General features: G+C 37.9%; 1 protein-coding gene and 1 pseudogene across 2 annotated transcripts in view; one reads left to right on the top strand and one right to left on the bottom strand.

Annotated features, from left to right (window-relative positions):
- Vti1a (vesicle transport through interaction with t-SNAREs 1A) overlaps positions 1 to 22,433 on the top strand; it is a 343,411-nt gene that overhangs the window by 138,066 nt on the left and 182,912 nt on the right. The window lies entirely within an intron of this gene.
- LOC143381440 (GPI ethanolamine phosphate transferase, stabilizing subunit pseudogene) lies at positions 5,284 to 5,925 on the bottom strand (annotated as a pseudogene).

Consider the following 22,433-nt stretch of genomic DNA (forward strand, 5'->3'; position numbering starts at 1 on the left):
AGATACTAACATATGTTTATAAGGGATGCATATACTGGGAAATTGTGGTCAGAATGTCAAATAGTGAAACAGCAGAGTTCAAGCTAGTTCACATCAATATTTATGTTAATTTTGTAAACAGTTATTTGGATGATTTTTCATGATAGATAAGGCTTTAGAGAAAGACCTTTATGGAAACATATCAAACAAGAATCAATTTTAAAAAAAATCATTTGGTCACATAGAACTATTTGACAATATTATCGAGATAGCTTGATAAATAAATGTGCTGCTTATGTTTTAAACCAAATTCGTGATTAGACTATTCTTTATGTTAACTAAATATTTATTTGGAGTCAAAAATGTTTATTATTAATAGTTTTTTAAATTATTAATCCATTAAATAAAAGTGCAGTGTATTTTCTTCAGGCTTCTGCTAATTAATGAGGCTCTCTTCTGCCTCAGGAGCATTACCATGCTGGCTGTGAAACTCAGCCATACCAGGGGGAAATGACTTGCTTAAGCTGATTTGGACCTTGTAGAATGTAATCTCAAGCATAACAGGCTAGGCCCAGAAGAACTGGGACACAGATTAACAGGGAACTTGTTGACAATGTAATAAGATTAAGAGCCTGTTTCCTATATTGCAAAGGCTTTGAGGAGCACTTGTCCCACCGAAGTCTTTTTGGTTCTAAGGATGCAGAGCTGTTCTTGACCACGGATGTATAACAGAAGTATGAAGGGTTTTGTTTAATTTTCCAGTAACATTTATTGCCTGTTTTTCTGAGTATAAGAAGTCCTTATTTAATTTTATTTTGTTTTGTGTTTTGGTTTTTAGCTCTGTCAATATTAATAGTATTTTCCTTTGTTGTCATCATTTTTCTTTTTCCTTTTTCTCTTTCTCAGTACTAGGGATTGAATCCAGGGGCACTCTGCTACTGAGCTACACCCACTGTCCTTTTTATTTTTTATTTTGAAACTGGATTTCCTTAAATTGCTGAGGCTGCCCTCAACTTGTGATCCTCTTGTCTCAGCCTCTTGAGTTGCTGGGATTCCAGGTGTGCACCAGCTAGAATTTTTCTCATTCAGATACCTCTCCCACTACACACACCACCACTGGAACTAAATACTATTTTACTTCAAACTGACTTCCTCACACTTCGAATCTCAAAACATGTCCCTGAGAATTTCTCCAACCCCTTCCTGTATCATGAGATGCTCACAGATTTCTCAGGTAGTGAAAGGGGGCATTGCATCTTCAGACCAGCTGAATAGGTAGCAAAGACTTGCTTTATGTCACCATCTTACCAGCCTCTACCCCTCCACACCTTATCCTCCTCCCCCAAGCCTGTGTCAGCATATAAAGCATTGCTGTGTGTCTAATTACCTATAAAGGAGAAAAACCATCAATGTTGGTAGATGACAATACCAGTAACAGTCGCAAAGACTTCATGACTTCTTCCCCCTTAAAAAAAACAATTTGGTCAAACCCTTTAGGCTCACAGTTGCCTCTGAGCTCTTTGCCTGTTGACCAGTGTGCTGTCATTTAGGATGGGGACGGCCAGTGTCAGACCCACATGCTTAAGAAATAAACTCTTTATTATTTATTTATTTTGGTCTGGAGGTTAGCTGCTGCTTTAAGGATAAGAGTAAACTATATAAGGCAGAGGCCGAACCCTATAATCCATGTGTTAATTTGGCATAGTGGTGCTTTGGAGTCAAATTGCCTGGGTTTGAATCCAAGCATTGCTATGTTGGCTTAGGGAAGTTATTCAACCTTTTCATACTTCAGTTTTCCTTGGTTATAGAACAGGATTTTTCACGACTCCGTGAGTTGTTAAGAAGATGCATGCAAAGGGGTTTTAGATGTTCAGGGCTAGAACAACACCTAAATAAACTAAGCTCTCGATGAATTTTATCTGTTTCTTTATCCCATTCTTTCTTCCTCTGACTCACTCTGTAATCTCCTCTCTACATTTTTGCTTTCTCTTGGTTCTAGAACAAATCTAAGGTGCATTAGGATTAAAACAAGTATATGAGAAAATCAGGGCAAAGAGAAAAATAAAAACTAAAATTAGTCAGAAATATACTAAGGCCCTATTCATTAATTAGAAGTAAATTAGCCAGGTATGGTGATGCATACTTGTAATCCCAGAGACTTGGGAGGCTGAGGCAAGAGGATTGCAAGTTCAAGACCAGCCTTAACAACTTGGTGAGGCCCTAAGCAACTTAGTGAGAACCTGTCTCAAAAAATAAAAAGGACAGAGGATGTGGCTTATTGGTAAAGTGCCTCTTGGTTCAACCCCCAGTACCAAACAAATTTGCTCTGAACTTTCTTTGGCCAAAGAGGAAAATTTAGTCAGTTATAAGCATCAAAACATCCAACAGGTGAAACACAAATTGGTTTTGAAAAGCACAGCTTTCCTTAGCCCCAAGTTTTGAGTGTCATTCTTCTGGGCCTTCACAACAGGATGCCCAAGGGGTGGAACATGTCTTCAACCATATCTTCCATAGGTTCTCACATTCAGACAAATATAGGACTGGGGCAGTACTCACAGGTTTATTTGGTCACAAGCCCTATTGGAGATGCTAACCTAATATCACACCAGATGTAGTACTTTACTGTGGGGAATTGCCTATGACTATTCACAGGTAAATTGAAGATTCAATAAAAAAGAAAATAGCTTTCGGAATAAAAGGAGTTGCTGATTATGTGTGTTTACCTGTAGCTCATGGACATGCCTCTGAGTGTTCTTTGGGATTTGAAACTTTTGGAAACAATTAGACACTCCACTTATTTTACTTCCAGACTTAGTCCAGCTGTACCCCTCCTTCTGTGGAACTGTTGGGCACATTTCTGCACACCAGGCTGCTTCTAGACATACCATTACTTCTCCAGTGCTCTTTTGATTACATAGACAACCCTGATACAGGTGGGAGGGTCTGTATAAGGGTGTGAATTCCCAGGGAGGGGGATCACTGGGGGCCCTCTGGTAGGTTAACTGCGGCAGCCCTATACAGTAAGGCCATTCTGTAATGGCAAGTACTCTCCCCATGGCTTCCTTCCTTGAAACTTTCCCTCTCTCCCACCCACCATGATGCCAGGGATTGAACCTAGGACCTTGCACATGCTAGGCGAGCTCTCTACCTCCTGGCCCCCTCTTAGAGGGTCTTAAAGAAGGTATCCTTCCATGTCATTAACAATGCAGTTACATGCATACATAAAACCCCTGTTTAATATTTAAAACAAAGTACATGCAGTCCTCTAGATGTGATCAGAAAAGTGCCATGTGTATAAGTAGAACACTTACAGGGCACTAGAGGAGGCTGAGTAAATGATTTGCCAAGGAAAAATGATACACAAGAGCTACGGGCCACTTGGACCATAGTTTTAAGTTTGTAGGTATTAGTTCTTTTCTATATTTAGGTCATTGAAATAACCACTTAAACCACATGTAGACCTGCTGGCAAATATATTGAAACAGTGGTATAATTATTTATTTTATGAAGGGGAAATGGGCCTTTTATATAATGACCTTACAATAAGTGTCATTTTTATGTGTGGAAAAATAAGCGCCTGCCATTTTCTTGTTATTCTGAGGTCAGAGCCTACCACAGAGATTTTAATATTTGAAAACTATTCTATTCACTGGAATCTCAGCATTTAAAATAATGATTTTCTCAGGATACAGCATTCTGATGTACTGTATCTGACCTTCCTTAGTCAGGAAAATAAATTCTTCTAACACCTCTTATTTTGTGTTCTACTACTTCTGTGTTGCTCGAACTGATGTTGGGTGATCAGGATGATTTTTCACTCCTTCAGCTTTAGTTAGCTTTTATCTGTTGGTGTAGCTATCCTACCAACAGATGTAGACACTTTTGCAGTCACTATGCCCTCAAATATTTGTACTTTAGAAAAATCATTTTAACAAAATGTTCACTGGTAAAAATGGGTTGGAACTGGGTGTGGTGGTGCACACCTGTTGTCCCAACTACTCAGGAAGATGAGACCAAAGGGTAGCTTGAGCCTAGGAGTTTGAGGCCACCTGGACAATACAGTTGAGACCCCTAACTCAAAAAAAAAAAAAATGGTATATGTGGTTAGGTTAGGATAAAGACCTAGTGAATCTTATTTAAATACCAGTGAATTTTAAGAAGTTCCTCTTAGTCTATGCTGCTTAATCTGCTAGATGCATACATGTTTTGGAGAAGGATTAAATAATGAGGTATATTTCTGCTCTTTGAAGGAAAAAAATCATTAAAATAATAACTTACTCTAGGAAAAAGAAGTACATAATATTGAACAAACACTTTAAATCATTAAATTAATGAAAGTAGCTTCAGCTTTAGAACAAGATCATTAGAAATATACAAAAACTTTTTTGGGGGGTTGATAAAATAGTTTTAAAAATTAATGATGTCTAGGGTGTAGCTCAGTGGAAGAGTACTTGGCTGGCAAGCACCAGGCTCTGAGTTTGATCCCAGCACTGCAAAAAATCAAATAGAACAATTATGCTAATGATGAAAAGAACTCCAAAATAATTTAAGAGTATAAACTCTTGAGAACAGGAATCATATCTTACTGACTTTGAAGTCCCCTCCTTGAATCAAATACTCTGTGTACAGTAGACAGACAATAAATGTTAGATAGTTCAATAATATGACAGATTTTAATAATTTAATTATGTTTTTACTTCAGCTTAGAGCCTGTGTTTCTAATTCTTAAAGACTTTCTTCTACTTTGTTGACATAAAATTGCTTAAAGCAATCACCTAGTATGCACCTTTCCTACCACATCATCACCCCTCAATTTAAAAAAATGAACCTCATGTTGGTGAATCAACTGCACTGGGTTTTGTTTGGCAGATTTGGTAGTGCCTCATGGACAGTTCCAAATCCCTGTGGAAGGGGGCTCACTAGTGAAAGCCCCGAAGTGCTCAAGCAATTCACACCTGAATGGAACCCTGAATCTCACTGTCAACAGGATGGAGAAGTGTGGGTTTCCCATCGCAGAGTAATGGCAGTTTATTCCCAGGCATTATTAAAGGCTACACCCTGGATTTATTTATTTATTATTATTATTATAAATACTTTTATTTCAACTAGAAGGTACAATCTCTCGGGGGTTTCATAATTTTAAAAGCTACAATCACATCATGTTGAAACACATAAAACAACAATGCTGTAAGTGGAACTACTTGGCTTTGACCTCACACATTTCTGCACAGCCCTTGTGGAATCTGCACAAGAAATGTCTTCTCCCTTTGTTCTAATAAATTGTTCTTGTACATAAGTTGCTTTCTATTCCAGTATATCTAGAGTGGTGAAATAACAAGGCCAGCCATGTAGCCAAAGGTCTCTCCAAGCATCCAGGAGATGAGCCATGCCTGCCATGGTCTTTCCCAGTCCAGAGGAATAGGAAATGCTCCAAGCCATGCTCCTACAAAACTAGAAATTGTAGTGATCAGGAGACTATATTCCCAAATGGATGTAATTCCATTTTTACTGAAAACTTTTAGCCATGCTTTGAGATTTGATCCTAACAAATATAAACAAGGTGCAGTAGTAAAACTAGACAAAAGAACCGCAAAAAAAAAATGATTCCAACACCAACTCTATTCCTGGTGCTCCATATAGATCCATATAGAACAAAAATCACATGAAATAAAAGCAAGACATAAGAAAGTAGACACAACATTTCAAAACTCTGGTTACCTTATGTGATAGTGAACTTCTTTTAGAAGATACATTTGGTTTTACTACCAAATATAATACTAGATTGACAGCAGTTCCAAAAACAGAACAGATGTACAACCACATCAAGTGTGTTTCCAATATTGAGAAGTTCTCCAAGAACACTGATGGAATGAAGATGCATAGAACAATTGAAAATATGCTTAAAAGATGGGTATACAGTAGTCTCTTGATATCTGTATCTTTCATGGAGTTTTTGGTTTTTGTTATTGTTTTGGGGTTGTTGTTGTTGTTTTCCTTTGGTCGTTAGATAACTCTCCTGACCGCACAGGGGAAGGGGAGGCACTGCCTCCCTCTCTAAGTGCATCAGGCTCCCATGACCCTCACTGGATTGATTCTTTTTATCCTGTGATACTGGGGATTAAACCCCTGTCCTTGGGCATGCTAAGCAGTCACTCTATCCCTGAACTACATCCCAGCTTTATTGTATTTCAAGGCAGGGCCTCACTAAATTGCCCAGGCTGCTTCAAACTTGCAACCCTCCTGCTTCAGCCTCCCAAGTAGCTGAGATTATGGGCATGAGCCACTGCACTCTGCCTATACCCTGGCTTTTAGGTAAAATATTTGCAGAAAAGTTGTGTTAAATACACAAGAAAAGAAAAATAAAGCCAGACTTTCACACAGATGCTGAATTCACAAACATACATAGGGTTGAGAGGTGCCAGACTGGGCACTTACAGTACACATGTAGCATAAATTTTAGATGAGGTGCACTGAAATATTTTTCCACTTAAAGTCATCTTCATTGTTCCGGGAGAATGGTGGAAAGCATACTTTTCTAGTCATTCTGTTTTTCAGGATCATCTGTTTGGGACCACACTGTGGCCAAGCCTCTGGAAAACATGGGCAGCCCTAGTAGTATCTCTAAGAGTTTTAAAGGGGCCATCGATTAGCTGGCGTTGCTCCAGGTAAAAGCCTCCTGAATCAATAATCTCAGGAGCCTCACAATCTCACTTTCCTTTCAGAAGCATTTCCCAAGCAAAATGTGGCATAAAGCCAAAGAATTCTTAATTTGGAAAGGAAGTTTGCAGTGCAGTCTTCCAGTTTGATTTTTATCTCCTACCCAAATTTCTTTTAAATAATTGATTTTAATTTGATAACATAATGAGTAAGATTATTTTAATCAAAAGGAAAAAAATAAATTTGTGTAGATTTGTTTTGCTTCAGTAGATTATCACCCAGCACTTGTGACAAAATGCCTGTGTAAGAACTTTTCTTCCTCTGAATTTTATGATGAATCTAGATCATCTGGGCTGTCCAACAGCAACAACAACAACAACAACAACAACAAAAAAAAAACGAAAATGTTAGCTGTCATCACACTGGCTTTTGCATTTTTCTTAATAGGACAAATGAGCCCACTTCCTAAATTTCCTTATGTTAACTGTCAAGAAACCCAGAACTGTTTTCAGTCCCAGCCATTTGTAATTAGAGCTGTCCCAGCATGGTGACATTTTCAAACACCAATCTTGAATAAGCAACAATAGTGGAATGGTGTTACCAGGTTTGGCTAAATCCAGTGGTTCTAGGAGTGACTTGCAAATAAGCCCTCCTGTCTTGTCAGACGCAGGTGGAGCAGAACAGGCTGTGGATCTTCTGGGCCTTTTGTCTGCGCCCTGTTGCTCTTCATTGTTTTCATGACCATGCTATTGAGCAGTAACTCATAAAGGGATTAGATGTTCAGATTGAGTGTCCAGGCTTGCAGTAGGTAAATTCCTGGAAAGCTCCCTGGTAATTTAGCAGCCTGTTGTGGTCATTTGTATGAAATCTACTTTTGCATGACCTTTCTCAATACATGTTATAAAAATAATATGAGATACGTGGAAAGTTTTACAAATTTCTTAGAAGTTATCAAAATGATGTCAACAGAAAACATTTAATTTTTAATGTCAGCACCCAAATTAATATCTTTGGTATCTAAAAGCCAAATCTGTAGGGGGCTGTGTGGGAGTGACTTATGCTTACTTAAATCTGACAGATTGTTGTCTTTGGTAAAGCCAATTTGTACAGAAAGGTAATTATTAAAAGCTTTTTTTTTGGGGGGGGGACATTTTTGGGGTACCCAGAGGTGCTTTACCACTAAACCACATCTCTAGCTCTTTATATTTATTTATTTGTTTATTTATTTATTTTTATTTTAAGACAGGGTCTCACTTAGTTGCTTATGGCCTTGCTAAATTGCTGAGGCTGGATATGAACTTGTAAGCCTCTTGCCTCAGCCTCCCAAGCCACTGGGATTACAAGTGTGCACCACCATCCCAGCAAAAAGCTACTCTTATTTGGGTACAAACTTATAGAAACTCAAATTATTTTAAAATAGAGAAAAACATTTTATTATAAATTTGAAAACTGAAATGTCAAAATTTTCATGTGATTGGAAATATGGCTACTTCTACATTCTAATATTAGAGAGAAGTTTGTCCTCAGAGAGGTGAGAAAGATCAACATGGTTTCAGTGAAGGTTAACAGAAACAGACAACAGTGTTCAGTATCACTTAAACTGAATTTTCATAATATAAATTTGGCCCCTTGTACTTTTTTTGTAATCTTTTTTAAAAAAATTTATTCTTATTTGTTATATATGACAGCAGAATGTGTTTCAATTCAAAATATACATATATAGCACAATTTTTCATATCTCTGGTTGTATACAACATAGAGTCACACCATTTATGTCTTTATACATGTACCTAGAGTAATGATGTCCATCTCATTCCATTGTCTTTCCTACCCTCATGCCTCCTCCCTCCCCCTCGCCCTATCTAGAGTTTGTGTATTCCTGCCATGTGCCCCACCATCCCCATTATGGATCAGCATCCTTATATCAGAGAAAACACTCAGCATTTGGTTTTTGGGGATTGGCTTACTTTACTTAGCATGATATTCTCCAACTCCATCCATTTACCTGCAAATGGCCTCTTGTACATTTAACAGAGGGTGATTTCTTCCTCTTTTCCATTAGTTACAGTAAAGATGACATCTTTTAAAACAAGCCTTGGGTAGACAATAACCAATAAAATGTGGGTGTCATGTGTGTAGTGTTCAGGTACCTAAAACATGAATAAAATTTTGCAATGAAGCATTTTCCTATATTGACAATGTATAGGAAAAATTAAATAAATTAAATAATATATTTGGGCCTATGTGTTCGGACACTTAGTTCTCAGTTTTTACCAATTATTTTATACCTAAGCTGAACATTTCACAAATGTTGATGTGAGGTAGAAAAATAACTATTTTCTTTTCTGTTTTATGTATAATGGATGTTTTTATATAAATTTTCCTTGGTATTAACAGTTATTCAACAGGACAAGCAAATATTGGGATTTCTTTCTAGTAAAGCACGTACATGGTGTACATATTCATTCAGTCATTTTTAAAAGGCTGGCGCTAATGGATAAATAAAAAGAATGTTTTAATGATGAGAGATACACAATAGTCTTGTAGTTGTTGATGGAAGGAGTCTCAAAATGTTTCAATTATGTGCTTTTTACAATTGCTAAAAATTTCCTTTTGCATTTGTCTTTTCACCCTTTATTTCCTAAAATTTTTATATTATTGAGAGAATATGCAAAGAATGTTTTAGAAAAAAAAACAATACAGAGTATTTTCTGCTCTCCCTTGACTTCTTATGTTGGTACCTGAATCTCTACAAAATTCCTTCTCCAAAGATGTCCAGAAATACTTAACTTCATCCACCATGTTTCTTATTTCCTCCACCTTCTTCCTCCATATACACAGAGCTCATTCTCTCTTGGTCTTTTTCTCTCTCACCTCCTTCTGCCTTTTTTTTTCTTTTTGTCTCCCCTCTTTTGCAGAGTCTTCCCTGTCTAACTTTAAATTGATTAGAATGCATTAATTTTTAAATAAGTGTCACATATCCTTAACTGAGCACTAAAAGGTTGAGAAGGCTTCATGGTGTAGAGTCTGATCCAAAACTAAGTGAGAAGAATTTTAAAAACAAGGGCTGCCCTTCATTAGCCCTCCTGCTATCTCCTGACAGGCTCTGTGCCCCTACGTGGCCATGCCAGGCCAGGGCAAGCCCCGCTGCCGTGCACCATTTACCCTCTGTCAGCAGCTTCAGTCAGAGCCAGGCGATACTGTACATGCGAGTCTGTCATGCGTCAGCCTCAATTAAGCTCATATTGCTGTGCTTAGGAAATGCAACAGCCTCCTGTTAACCATTTTTTTGTTGTTTCTTTTTTTTTCCCCTCCTTTTTCCATTTTTTCTCATTCACCTCTCTTCAGAAACCCATGTTTCATTTGGTGAAAGTATGTGCATGCTATTTTAACTTTTTACAAAGAGAAATGGGTTTAAAGGAAGGAACTCATTTAGGTTCCAGTACGTTGACTCTACTCATGGAAATGTGCTCAAATATGCCCAAATGTGTTAACACCTGAGTGTGTTATTTAAAACAGGGAATTATGGGCAGCCCGACTGACATTTTGTACCTGTGCCAAGTTTGGTCTTGAGTCTTACAAAGCAGTTTGCCATTAGGTCTTTTAAGAGTAGAGGAGCAGCAGCCGTCCAGCTTTATCAAACGTTGAAGTGCTTCCTTCTTCACAGTCTGTCATTGACTCATGCCCTTGGCATCTAAGGTGGTGGTTTTTTTGAAAGGAGAATGGAACTGTACTACTTTTTTTTTTTTTTTTTTTTTTGGTGGGGGGGAGTGTAGACAGCACCAGTTTATATTTGGTTCACTATTTTGTGGTTTACCATAAGTTTATGGGAAAAACAAAAAGACCACCCGAGGCTTCTTCATGCTGGGTAGCTTGTCAGCCAAGTTAGTCTCTTATGAGCAATTACCTTTTAAAAGGAATTCTCAAAAAAAAAAAAAAAATTCAGCAAGAAGCTTTTGGAGACATTTTTCTCTTTATTCTGATAACTAATGAACACTCAAAAGAGCTCCTTGTGTACTTGGGTGTATAGGTCGGTATGGAACTAGCTGGAGTTTTGAAGGATTCGTGGAGATTTTATGGGCCTGGTCATTTTGTGAACTTCTGCCAACCCAAGAGGCTGTTGTCAGTCACAAGGCACAGTGTGACAGAAATCACAACACTGTAAATACTGGGAGGTTTGTGGCAGGACACAAGGTTCTCAGCAGAAAGAAAGGTCAGTTTCACAGATGAGAATGGAGACAAAAAGTATGTAGGAATTTTTTTCTTTTTTCCTAAGCACACTACCAGCATAGGTAAGTAGCTTTTTAAATAGCATCATATTGATGATCAATCCATGGAAACGGATGGAGTATACAGATAATGGAATTCAGACTTCCAAAATATGGGGCCAAAGGATCATTGCTGATTTTGTTAATTGAAAAACTTAAAAATCCATAATTATCCAAAGTTCATATTGGCAATAGGTTAAGGATTTCCAATAAGATGGTATAGCAGTCCACAATATTGGCTTTCTGGGAGATGTATATTAGTATTAAATGTGAAGTTATTGAACGTCCTGAGTGAAAATTGTTTGCAAGAACCAACTGTCACAGTAGTTTAGCAGGGCAGGGTTTGCCTGAGATACTGCAGATTTAAGAGATTTCCATTTGGAAAATAAATGGCAGCAGAGAGTCTATATAAATTAATATTTATGAATATTTCTTTTGTACCCCAGGTCCTGATGAACATCATAGAAGGAGTATTCAGTTTAATCTTTCCTAGCAACCACATTCTTATTTGGATAAGTCCCACACCAGTGACTTTTTATGTTCATCAATTTAGTAAATATTTGTGAGCCCCTACTAAGTGGCAGATGCTTGTTAGGTACAAATGAGTCACATATAAGAGGTTGTGAGGGGAATGGGGGAGAAAAACAAGGAGAGAAATGAATTACAGTAGATGGGGTAGAGAGAGAAGATGGGAGGGGATAGTAGAGGATAGGAAAGGTAGCAGAATACAACAGTTACTAATATGGCATTATGTAAAAATGTGGATGTGTAACCGATGTGATTCTGCAATCTGTATTTGGGGTAAAAATGGGAGTTCATAACCCACTTGAATCTAATGTATGAAATATGATATATCAAGAGCTTTGTAATTTTTTGAACAACCAATAAAAAAAAATAGACATCCCCACCCCTCATGGACTTTAAAGCCTAGTGGTGGAAATAACCATTAAAAATGTATAATTTTAAACCATATGAAATGGATTGGCTGAAGTAGAGAAGGATGTTTGTTAAAGTGTGTAACAGGGATCTTGATCCTAGGCTGAGGGTCAGGAAAATATTCCCAAATAGGTGATATATGCTAGGTGATCTGTGATGTGTAGGAGTGTAGTACACAAAGCAGGTGGGGAATGCTAAGCAATGGGAAGAGTCCACTAAGAAGAAAGAAGAACATGCAAAACCACTGGGGCAGGAAAGAGCATAGCATATTAAGGAACTAGAAGACAGTGTGGCTGGAGCTTAGGGGATGAGGTAGAATTGATAGTATGCACCCAGAGCCAGAAAGGCAGCCATCATAGCCTCTTCATGGCCATATCTGGGTTTGCTCTTTATCTGAAGGGCAGATATTTTCCATCTGAAAAATGAGAAGGTTAGAATTCAAGTTCTCAACCTTGGAAGCTGTTTCAGTTACCTGACTTTAGCAGGTAGAGGCTAGGAATGTTAAATGTCTTTCAGCATTTGAGAGAGCTCCAAGGGACAAGGATTTATCCAGCTGAAAATACCAATGTAGTGCCTCCAGAGAAGGCACTGTACTAAACAGTCATTTGAGTGGCTTGCCAGCCTAACAGTGTGTTATTCCATAAATAAAAGTAAAATGTAGATTCTAGAAAACAGTGAAGATAATGGCGATGATTTTATTTTATTTTATATGAAAATCTTAGAACTTTCATACCAAAACAAATGAATGCTACATTAGTTGAGATGGAAGAGGTGTCTCAATCTATATATAACTGGAAATTAGATAAGCTAAAACATGTTTGTTTGATGCACTGGAGGCCTTTCAAGACAATAAGGGAAATCTAAAAGAGGAAAAAAGAGGGAAACAACAAGCTAAAGCCAGACTAGAGAGCCGTGCGAATACAAAGACTAAGTTCTCTGGGACCAATGCCACCCCCAGCCCTGCAGTTGAGAATCTAAGGTACAGAAGTGCACACCCACTTGCATTCGTGCCCATGCACGTCGTGCACACACACATAATGGGACAGCTAAATTTGAAACTTCTATTTAGCCAGTACACATGAAGAGGGTAAAAATAGTCTTGGGTAAATCCTACCTACTGAGTTCCAGCAAAAGTAAGCAAATGCTTTTCTGGAAGAAAGTCTCCCTAAATTAGGCTCTCTGGATTCCCACAGATTAAACTGAAAAGTTATAAAAAAATTTACCAAACAGTGCACAGAAGAAAATTACCATAAATGAGAATCCACTTTAACAGCAAACAACACATTTTTATTTCCCAAGATTTTCAGATGTTGGAATCATCAAAAAAAATTAAAAATTATATATAATTATATGTATGTATGCAGAAAATAAGAAAGGAATTTGTGAATGATGAAGCAATAGCTGACTATTAAAATGACCATATAGAACTTTTTGAAATTAAAATCTGGATGAGTAGGTTTGAAAGCAAACAAGAGAAAGTTGAAAAGATACTTAGTGAATTGGAAAATGTATTATACAGAATTCAGCACAGAGAGAAAATTAGATTGAGAACATGAGAGACATGTTGAGACATGGAGGAAGAATGAGAAGATCCAAAGACATCAATTAGAGTCCCAGAAGGTAAAATTTAGAGGAGCAATATTTGAAAACAAAATAATAACTGAGAATTTTTTAAATGTGGAAAAAGACAAAGATCCAGATATACAACATGGACCAAGCAAAACAAATACAAAGATGTTCACATCTAGTCATGCTGTTTTGAAACTGTAGAACACCAAAGTCAATGAGAAATAACAGCAGCCAGAAATAAAAGACTCATCACCTAGAAGCAAGAAATAAGTTAATTAAAAGTATCTTAGCAATAATCAAAGACAAAAGACAGTGGAATAATGTCTTCCCAGGATTTAAGAGAAAATAACTTCCAGCCTAGAACTGTCTTCTCAGCAAACCGTCTTTCAATAACAAGAGCAAAGCAACATTTTTAGAGAAATACAAACTGATATTGCCATCCATCGATATTTCACCAAAGAAACTTGTACTTCATAAAAGAGGGAAATTACTTCAAAAGGAAACAAAAAGAGTAAGACTAAAAAGTGAACAAGAAGTTACTAAATCAAATGAAATCTTAAGTATTTTAAGATTTACACTTATAATTTAGATTAAAAATACCAATAGGAGTTAGGGTTTAGCTCAGTGGTAGAGGGTTTGTCTAGCATGTGATAGGCCCTGGGTTTGATCCCAAGTACTAAAAAAATGAATAAATGAAATAATAGTAATAACTAGTTTGAGAAAAGATGTTGTTTGAAATAATAGAAATGTTCTTGCTCTTGGCCTACTTGTTGAAGTTAAGAGGGGAGTGATCAGAGTTGAGATACTTTAAGCACCTGTAATTTTCAGGAAAGGCATTAACTTTAAACTCATTTCAATGCATGGTAAAATTGTAAGTGTAACCATTAAACGAATAAAATGAAATTATCTGAATTCAAAAAATTACTTGCATTTCTATGTAACAGTCAAAAAATTTGAAACAAAGAATAAAGGGCACCACGGACAACTGTAGAAGTTACCTGGAAATGAACATAACAAAAGATGTGCAAGATCTGGGGGTGGAGTTGTGACTCAGAGGTAGAGCACTTGCCTAGCACATGTGAGGCACCATATAAAAATAAATAAAGATACTGTGTCTATCTACAACTAAAATATGTATAGTTAATAAAAGATGTACAAGATCTAACTTTTCTACTTTGCAGCTGTGATCATGAGCAAGTTACTTTGTCTGAATCTCAATTTCTTATCTGTAATATAGCAATAAAAGTAGTACTTACTTTGTACTGTGGTGAAAATCAAGTGAGAAGTAACATTTAGCACAGTGCCCCATTGTCACCATTGACCTCATCAGGCTGAAAGCCTTGAGAGAAGCCATGGCCCAGTGTTCACCTTCTCAGAGTCTAATAGTGATGATAATACAACAGGCAGATAGTTATCAGAAGCTTGAAAAGTTGCAAAAGACAGAAGGTGACAATCAACCAACTGTGAAGAGAAAAATTTGATCCAGAGAAAAGAGGGTGGATCCTCAGACAAGACTTTGTGAAGTAGATGATTTTTGAGCCCAGCTTTAAACTACTGGTAAAGTGGAGTAAGTGTGCTATGATTTGGGAGGGCACTGTGTACATTCCTGAGTCCACCTTAGCTGAGTATTCTCAGGACATTCCAGAGGAACAGCAAGGAGATAGGAAGCATAGGAAGAACAGGGGTGCAGTTCTGCTTGGCTTAGAGGAGATGAGGTTGAAGATGGGTTAGAGGAAAGACACTGAGGTAGCACAGGTGAGCTTGCTCTGCACAGCCCATTGTGACAGTGAGCCAAGTATTAATTAGCTGTCAGATAAGAAAATGTCTGGAGGAATCTCTAAGGAAAGGTAAATCCAGCCTCTGGAACATTGCCTGGCACATTAGTAAACACAGTTTGGGGCTGTTTGTTTTTGGTTTTTTAAAATAATTAATGCCTATAGTGCAGTGGGTTCTGAAAATTGTCTTATTGGTGATGTCATGTCAAACTCAACTAGGATTTTTTTTTTTTCCAATTGACTCTCATGATTGAAGGAATTAGTACATGCATGGTCTGAGCCAGCCCATTGCATCTGGAATGAAATGGTTCTTTGGGGACAAGCAGTGGAAAGGGTGCTTATTGGGACTATGAATGTGGAAAATGGAGACATGATAATGATGACGGTCTCTAGCCTAAGTGCCTGTGTGTGTGAGTAAGCACATGCAGCTGGGGGTGGGAGGGCTTTCCTGGGATGGGGAAAACGTGGGCCCCAGGATCTCAAATCGCATTTAGGAGCTGTACCGAATTTCCAACAGCTCTTGTTTGAACCACTTGCTGCCTCCACCTGGGAGGCCCCCGAGCTCCAGGGCTGGCCTGGTGCTTCTTTAATGTCATTCCTGCAGAATATACAGGCTATGTTTGTTTCTTATTTCCAAACCATACCTAATTTTTACAGAGCTTTTCACTTTAATGTTTGGCCCAGATGCACATAATCATCATTCTGCTCATGACTAGACACAGCTGGGGGAAGAATGCCTGCTAGATGAGACTTTAATGAACTTCCTTCCTTGTGAGTAGGGTCTGGGATAAAATGTACATGGATCTGTCTACCTTTTTTCCTGACAGTGGAACTGATTTGTTTGCCAACTAGTGAGTAGCAGAATGGATCCTGTGGGTGGATGGAAGTTAAAGGTGCAAGAAGAGGAGACCCCAGCTGGTGAAGGACATAAGTGAATGGACTGTGGAACAGAGAATACAGCTGTTCAGGTGCCTGGGAAGGTCTTGACCTTTTGAATAGTATTTTGATTTTTGAAACTGTTCAGCAACAATCTGGAAGTGTTCCCAGGACCTTTAAAACTCTCCACTAAAGTAATTCTGGCAACAGTGCGGAAATCTTTGTGATAGGTAGAAGCACACTATGTTTTTAGGCCTGCAAAATAACTTTGTGTAATAATAACAGTGCATGTTGTTCCTTTCACTTAATTATTATTGAACTTTAATAGAATTTGCATCTCATTGTTGGCCTATAGTATCTGGCTCTTTGCAGTATTTCCATTACTGATCATTCAAACTATTTGATTCCTACAAGCATTTTATTACTTCTATGGTGGGAGACACTGTGGAGATATAAAGAGGAAAGACAGACTTTGCTCTCCAGGGGTTTTGTTTAGTGGATAAAAGAATAAGACTTGCTTGCTAAGCTGATAGTTAAACCAAAAGTGCAAACTACTTATTGACCATAGAGAAGAAGAAATAGATTCAGTTGAGGAATACTGGGAGGATTTCTGGTTGGGGTCAAATTGTAGGGTGTGTGTGTGTGTGTGTATAAACACGTGTATGCTTGTGACACCGGGGATCAAACCCACAGGCACTGTACCAATGAACTACATCCCAGACCTTTTTATAATTTTTAAGATAGGTCTCACTGAGTTGCCCAGACTGACCTTGACTTTGTGATCCTCCTGCCTCAGTCTCCCAGGTCGCTGGGATTACAGGTATGCGCCACAGCACTCAGCTGAGGGTCAGTTTTGAACTGAGAATTTTAAGCAAGGAACGAGGGATAGGAGAATTCAGAGATGCTTGGGAAAAGAGACAGTCTGGGAACATGAAGTGCTTTGGGAAGCAGATGAGCCACACGTGCGGTGGGCTGGGGCCAACAGCAGAAGCCTGGCCTGTCAGCCAGGACTTGGGTCTATATAAGGCACTGTAGGTTTTCCTTGTTTTGTAGACAGAGACTTCAGAGACCCTATTGGTTGCTATTTATTGTTCAAAGATGAAAATTTTTTGTTGGGAATGACCTTTTCTTCCTTCTTGTTTTGGTAATTTTCATTAACTGTCATTTGTTTCAATATTCACCAATAAACTCTAAGTAGACTGACCATATAAGGACTCATCACTGTCTCCCAAAGTGTGTTTCCCTGCAGAAGGTGTTCCACCAAAAGAGGGCTTCCTGGTCACATGTCCCTGTGCTGCCTATTGCACTCCTGTCTTAGACGGTCAGATTGTGCATTACCATAGAAATGGTTCTGAGAAGAAAAGTCCTTTTTAACTGTCTAACGAAGAGTTGCTCAAATGTGTTTGGTCACAGATTCGGTTCATCTTATTAACATCTCACAAAACAAGTTGGGGAAAATGTTGGATTAGGGTACACTTCCTAAATAGTTTTTACTTGTGTTTCTCATAGTTCCCATAACATCCCAATGAGATTGTCATTATTTTCCATCTTTCAAATAAGACCTGAAATTATATGACTTTCCCCAGTTTACAGACCCAAAAGAAAACCAAAATTTGTACTTAGATTGCCCTGACCTGAGAGCCATCCCACCCCATTATACTACCTCTTACTTTCATATACATCATCTCACTGAGCTCCCCTGTGTCTCACCTGGCTCTGGGTCTGTCCCAGGAGCCTTTTTTATGTGTGTCTTCCTTAGCTGGTCTAGTCGTGGCCTCAGCTTACACCCTTAATTGTCCATTGTGCAGCACCTTTCATGGTCTGCACTCTTCCATGTGGATCTGACCACTCCAAGTGCACAGTATTATGTGTTAGCCTCCCCACACACCTTTTTTTGTACACTTGTCTTCATTCTCCAGGCCTCATGCTCCTTAAATACCGGGTATATTTAGTAGGTTTGTGTCTAACGCATTTCTTGGCCTACCGTGTCTCTCGGTGCTGCTTTGCTGAATGAGAGCATTGCTCGGGAGTGGGGATCTGGAGTGAGACCTGGGCACTTTTTCTCGCTCTGGTACTGATTGTGCTGCTGGGTCAACTTACTAAGAAACAAAAAGGTGAGTTTTTTTTCTGTATGAAGTTAGTTAATCCACTGATAGGGAAACAGTTATCCCATCAAAATGTAAGTACAGAAATGTACCACAAAATGCAGAAAGCCAATCAATATATTTAAAAGCCAAACTGGAAACTGGGCTCTGTGCTTCTGAAAGAGACTTCAGGTACAGATGTTTCTGTAGGTTTTAACCCTACCTGGCACAAGGCACACACCCGTGCAACAGGATCTGTACTTCAGCTTCCTCTGCCTTTTATTTATGCACTTTTAGCTTTGGCTTTGGAAAATCTTAATGCAGACCAACAGTGCTATTTTTATGTATGAAATTTTATATTTGTAGAATAAATAGTGTCTTAAAAAATTAAGTGTAATAAAACCAGGTAGAAGAGTTACAACTAAAAATAGTCACATATTTCTTTATAAGGGACCAAGGGAAAATCAGGAAATAAGTGCAGACTGGCCATGTTCTAAAACAAAATAAGACTTGAAAGATAAAATGATCGATTCCTATAATTTAGATTTTTTTACCTAAGTTAGTTAGTTCTAATTTCTCTGTTCTTTTAAGAGTTTGGTGTAGCAACCTCTTTCGGACATCCTGAAACTTTTTGTGAAATAGCTGTAATTTTTAAGGCTGGTTCAAAAATCTGAACTAAAAAATCCAAAACACAAGTTAAGGGGTAGATTAGCCAAAAGTTTAAGCTGCGTAAGTAAGAATAGGCTCTAACTTAAGTTTTCAAAATTCCAATTATGGGTGTTCAAGTGCATTTGGACAAGCTGGGTTTGTTATTTCTGGAGTTAATAAGCAATTTCACAATGTACTATATATCACTTTTAAAGACATGATAAATTGTCCCTAATGGTATTGTGTGTATAAACTAGAGCTCTTTCTGCTGTGTATATAATTCTCGGGATTGGGTGGTACACCTGAAAAGGCTTGGATTTTAATGGGGCCTTTTTAGCACTTTTGCACCTCGTATGCTCAGGATTATGCTTGATTGATGACTTTAAATGTGCTGGCATGAGAGATATGTAGATCTTAATGCTCTTAAACCATTTGTTTTCCAATCTCTGTAAAAGGTCCCTCTGTTTTGGGGTAACACTTTATCCTTCTTAAGTAAACAGAAATAGGTTTCTGGGATTTTGCTCTTTAGCATTGTAAATCCAACAGGAAAGAGACAAGCTAGAAGCTTTTAAGAGAAGGCTAAAAACACCATGTTCCCATTTTATTAGAGTAGCCAAAAAAAAATCAGGGTGTGTGTGTAGATATGTTTTTTCTTTCTTCTAAACAATATTAAAATAACACTCTTTTTTGGCGAGAACACTGAATCTTCTCTTTTCCTCTGGGCTGCTCGATACCTCGCCATTATTCTCAGCCTGCTGGCTGAGAAGTCTCTTTGGATCCTGTCATTCTCTTAAAACAGCTACAGGGCTGGCTCCTGTGTGACCAAGGGGATGTTCTCCCTAACAGTCTTAGAACAAGAGATCCCGGCTATAAATTGTATCCTACTTCCCAAAAGGCACTGGGACTTACTCCTGACGCCTGGAGGAGTTTTATAATCCATTCCTGTAGGATTCCTCTGGTCTAGACAGAATCTTCAGTGCTTCAGGAGGGGCTGAAAAAACTGCTGGTGAGGGTTCCCAGTTTCCGCTTCCCCATCTAGGCACTCTGTGGGGGAAAGGGAGCAAGCTGCTTCTGCTGAAAGAACAGATTGTTTCAAGATTTTGAGATCTGATCATAAACAGTTTACATGGGGAGGCGCTGGTCAGCAGCAGCTTTGACTGCCAAGCAGTGAAACCCATTGCAGCAGATCTGTCTGCACAGGCCTTGGCCTCAGCTCCCAGTTGTCCATCATCTTTTGAGAAAAGAGACCAGCATGGTTCTGACAAATGCATTTTCACTTCCGTCTAAGATCTGAACTTCAGGACTCGAGAGTTGAAAGACTAGTGCATTTACCCATATTTATAATATGTTGCTAATTAGCAGTCACTGTCCTTGTGATCTTGTTCTTTGTCGTCCTCTTGAGGCATCCCATTTGTTTCATTTTCTTCCTCTCCATCATCAGACACACTAAATGGAATATGGATTATTCTGGCAGCAGGGCAGTTTGAGCCCCCTGATTAGTCTAGAATGAAATGTGAAGGGAAAAAATGTTTGAAATGAGCCATTGTGTCTCCTTGTTCTCAAGATGTTATTTTGAAATCTTCGTGGGTGGTGATATATTTACCGGTAATTCATTTTACCTAGAGACTTCTAGGATTCCTGGGAGGGCTTTTTTTTTTTTTTAAATGCTTTCTCATTTTTTTAAAAATTGTTCTTATTAGGAAAAATGCTTATAGGTGAAATATGAGTATAATAGCAGAAAAGATAAAAGTTCCAGACATAATCTTAGAGTAACTAAAATGACTGACAGCCTCGAAGCCTTTTATCCCTAGTTTGCGGCTGTTGTTTTAAGTCTGTGAGTCAGCAGTATCTGATACTTTTTCTGCCTAATAATCCCCAAATTTTTTTCACTTAGACTCTTGAAATTGTTTATTTTAATGAGTATTTTATAATAAAATAAGGCTGAATACATGCTGGACTTGGGTGTAACTTTTGTGACAATGTGCACGTGCATGTGTGTGTGTATGTGTGTTTAAGACTTTGGATAGTTTGGGGTTTGTGGATCAGCGATAGAGCACTTGCCTTGCACGTGCGATATCCTGGATTTGATCCTCAGCACCACATAAAAATAAGTGAAGTAAAGGTATTGTGTCCAACTACAACTAAAAAATAAATATTAAAAAAAAGACTTTTTTGAAAGTGCAACAGCCACCATTACATATGTAAACACCACATCAGAAGTACCTTGTGTAATATACAGGAAAAGCTTACATGAGTCTGTGTTGGAAAAATAGATTGATAGAGCCAGAAAAGATCTAAAAGCCAACTCTAGCTGCTTACAAAGGAGAAAACTGAGGCCTGGCATATATGATAGCCAAAGGAAACTAAAACCAAGGTTTTCAGCTGGTGGTCCACCCATCTTAATGTATACCAGGGATGTGCTCTGACCTTTGTCTTCAGATACTGTGTATTCGCCATTCCCATATAAACAGATGAAGACATAATGGAATAATTTTATTAAGTGTAACAGTATTTAAAATTTCACATAAATGGACCCACAAAGCCTGCATTATAACTGTTCACTTCCAAGGTATTTTGTTCTGTTCAGACTGTTAGAGCGTTTAACAACTTACAAATTAATTGCAAATGCAGCTAGCTGAAATCTTCATCCACTAATAGCCAATTAATTAAACTTATCTAATGTTTATCACGCATAATTGCCTGGCAGATAATTGGTCCTCGTTAAATATATGTTGTCTTCTCTGTCTCAGTTCTATCTGTCTTGAGCCAGTTTCTCAAATGGTGAACTTTGAATTACCTTGAGTGTGGTTTTTTTTCTGTTTGGTTGGTTGGTTGTTGTTTTTTTTGTTGTTGTTGTTTGTTTGGTTTTTTTTTTTGATACAAATTCCTGCTATCCAACTTCTATTTGAAATCTCTGGGGATTCTATTTATTTAGCTGGGCAGATGCTCTCTTCACACTAAAGTTTAAGAATTACTGCTTAACGTAATGATAATGAAATTTTAATTGTTTAAAGTTTATTCAGTTGATCGATTCGATTAAGAATGTGGAAGTACTGAAATATTATCACCAGACAGATTTTAGAGTAATCATATAGATTCAACAAACCCTGTTCCTTATATGACAATTGGTTTTTTTGTTGTTTGTTTTTTAATTCTATCATAATTATTGAAAATTATTCTGAAAACATAGAAGAATTTAGAATAAAAGGTAGAGGGGCCTTCTGCTTTCCCTCTAGACATCCATCTCTCCCACTCTCACTGCCTAACTACAGCTACAGTTGGTGTGTATACTTTGGGATTTTCACCCATTATTTATACAGTTTACCTATATGTAAGTACATATTTATATGTTATGTGTACAGACATAAACACATTTGTGTCTGTGTGCATGTTTATATTTATTACTTATTCATACATTTGGCAAGTATTTGTGCATCTTCTTGTGCCAGGACATGCTTCTGAGAAAACACCAGTGACCAAACAGATGACATCCCTATTCTCGTAGAACCTATTGTCTCCAATAGTGAGACAATAAATCAGTGAAATTGTAGTTTGGAATGTGGTTCTGATACATACTATAAAGAGACATAAAGTTGTATAAAAAAAAGATCAGGGGTTTTTCCTTTAGATGTGGTGATCAG

The sequence above is a fragment of the Callospermophilus lateralis genome, chromosome 15 (assembly GCF_048772815.1).
Source record: "Callospermophilus lateralis isolate mCalLat2 chromosome 15, mCalLat2.hap1, whole genome shotgun sequence".
In the NCBI taxonomy this organism is placed as follows: domain Eukaryota; kingdom Metazoa; phylum Chordata; class Mammalia; order Rodentia; family Sciuridae; genus Callospermophilus; species Callospermophilus lateralis.